This window comes from Manacus candei, unplaced genomic scaffold (genome assembly GCF_025592945.1).
Source record: "Manacus candei isolate 608988 ecotype Guabito, Panama unplaced genomic scaffold, ASM2559294v1 h1tg000150l, whole genome shotgun sequence".
Lineage (NCBI taxonomy): Eukaryota > Metazoa > Chordata > Aves > Passeriformes > Pipridae > Manacus > Manacus candei.
In genome coordinates this window covers 1,668,210-1,671,007 of record NW_026138198.1, presented here as the reverse complement: position 1 = coordinate 1,671,007, position 2,798 = coordinate 1,668,210, and positions in this window count along the sequence as shown.

Below are 2,798 nucleotides of genomic sequence, written 5' to 3'. Positions count from 1 at the left end.
AGGTTAACGTGGAAGAGATGATTCAATATCCTACAGCAAGTGCAGGAGCAAACAAAACCTAAATATTTCAAAAGCAGGGAGATAAGAAAAGCGAAGCTCACTAATGTGATGATGTCACATCTCTGATCCCTCTTTTTTTAAGCCTGGAAAAGTAGCTGTGAATTTTTGTATTTACCAGTTGAAGGGAGAGCTTCATAAAACCTGATTTAACTGCTAAATGCTGCAGGAAAATCTTTGTGTTTAGAAATTCATGTTTATGGACCGGGCTTGGAGCAACCTGATCTGGTGGAAGGTGTTCCAGGGGTTTGGAATGAGATGAGTTTTAAGGTCCTTCCCAACCCAAACCTGTCTATGATTGTGTGTTCAGAAGACCAAAATTCCACTTTTCTCTGTTTTCCCATGGAATTGAAAGAAAGAAATCTGGGATGTGTTTCCCTGGAGAGCAACTGGAGGCAACTGATGCACTAGAGGAAGCTTGTTCCCTGTTCCTGCCTTATCATTCAGTTTTCCAAGGAATTTATTGCAATGATCAGCTGGAACATGAGTAAGCAAGAGCTTTTTTAAGTTAATCCTGCCTTTACACCAAATTTGGACTCAGAGCTTTAAGAAATCCAAGCCTGATTAACTCTGGGAAAGCAAAATCATGGAGCCATGATCAGGAATCATGACCTGGGTGTTCGTCCCTCAAAAGTAGGAGGTTTCTGAGGAAATGACCTCAAGCTGAAACAGGAAAGGTTTAGGTTGGATATGAGGAGAAATTCCTTCCTGGAAAGGGTTCTCCAGCCCTGGCACAGCTGCCCAGGGCAGGGGTGGAGTCCCCATTCCTGGAGGGATTTAAAATCCATGTGGTTGTGGCCAAGACCAAAATTCCACTTTTCTTTGCTTTCCAATTGAATTGAAAGAAAGAAATCTGGGATGTGTTTCCCTGGAGAACAACTGGAGGCAACTGATGCACTAGGGAAAGCTTGTTCCCTGTTCCTGCCTTATCACTCAGTTTTCCAAGGAATTTATTGCAATGATCAGCTGGAACATGAGTAAGCAAGAGCTTTTTTAAGTTGAACCTGCCTTTACACCAAATTTGGACTCAGAGCTTTAAGAAATCCAAGCCTGATTAACTCTGGGAAAGAAAAATCATGGAACCAGGATCAGGAATCATGACCTGGGTGTTGGTCCTTCAGAGGTGGGAGATTTCTGAGGAAATGACCTCAAGTTGCACCAGGAAAGGTTTAGGTTGGATATGAGGAGAAATTCCTTCCTGGAAAGGGCTCTCCAGCCCTGGCACAGCTGCCCAGGGTAGGGGTGGAGTCCCCATTCCTGGAGGGATTTAAAATCCACTTGGATGTGGCACTTGGGGACGTGGCCTTGGCAGTGCTGGTTTGGACTTGATAATCCTAAAAGTCTTTTCCAACCTAAACAATTCTATAATCCCATGATTCTACTTTGGACAGGACAGGAATCCCAGGAGATCACTGCCAGAAAGCTGAAAATCTGGGAGTCTCAGCCTCATTGTCAGTCAGGAGCAAATCCAGCCACGGCTGCTGATCCTTATCCCAAAAAAACCCACCCTTAAACAGGTGCTGCTTTTATGGATACATTTCATCCTAATCAATGTGGAATCACATGTTTCATGGAATTTATTGGCAAAAGCTTCTAAAGGAAAAAAAAACCAATGTTAAACGAGGCTTCTGAGAAGTGTAATTTTTATATTTTCCTTCCGTTCCTTCCATTCTTTCTTTCACTCACAATGTATTTCACAAAATATATTTACAGCTCCCATTTCCCAGCCTGGTTCCTTGAATCTTTGGGAGACAGCAAGTCCTGCTTTGGAAAACCAGCCTAAATCACTTATTTAAAACCAAGTGCTGGTAAAACCACATTAAATCCTTTTACTCCACTTCTCTGAGCTCTAAATTGATCCTGAACTTTGGCAGCTGGATTAAATCTTAGAAATTTCCTTAAGAATGAAACCACAAAGATGGGAATAAGGGTCAATAATAAGCAAATATTGCTGCTCTTAAAATGGGCTATTTGAATAAAAAAAAAAAGATCAAAAGAAACAAAACCTCCTCAATCTGCTTTTGGTGGTTTTTTTTTAACATAGAATTTTTTTTTATTTCTTCTTTTGGCTTCTTTTTGATGTTGGGTTTTGTTGAGGGCTGGGAAATTGCTGCTATTTTTAGTTCATAGGTGTTCTGGTATCTCCAGAAGCCAAGATATCTTGGAATTATTTAACAAGAGCAAGCAAGTCTGAAGGAACAAACTTTATTCCTGGTGCCAGGGATGGTTTCAGCTCCCAAATTCCTCAAAGGAATGAAGCCTTGAGTCACCTCATGGATGTGCCACAACAAACCCTTAAAACAATCATTAAGGAATTCATCCCTAAATCAGTGGATCATAGAACTGAATCCTGGAATCACTAAGGTTGGAAAAAGGCCTCTAAGACCATCAAGTCCAGATGGATGGTGGCTGGTGGTTGTTGAATTCTGAGGGAAGCTTCCAAGAGATGAAAAGGCAATTTTAATTTGAATTTTAAAAGAAAAACAGAAAGAAGAAGGGAATGATCATTTCTTTCTCTCTCCCCGAGAAGTCTCTAACAAGAATAAAGAGGTTTTGGTTCCTGGAAGGAAGATTTGGGCTGGGAAAAAGATTTCTGGTGTGAAGGGAGACACTGAGTGGGGGAAGAGACGGGTGAAAGATGTCACATGTCCTAAGCTGGAGGTCTTGGAGCACAGGTTAGATGGGAATCTGTCAGAAAAGGGTTATCTGGGATCTTTTCCTGACTGACAGGGATTGACTGG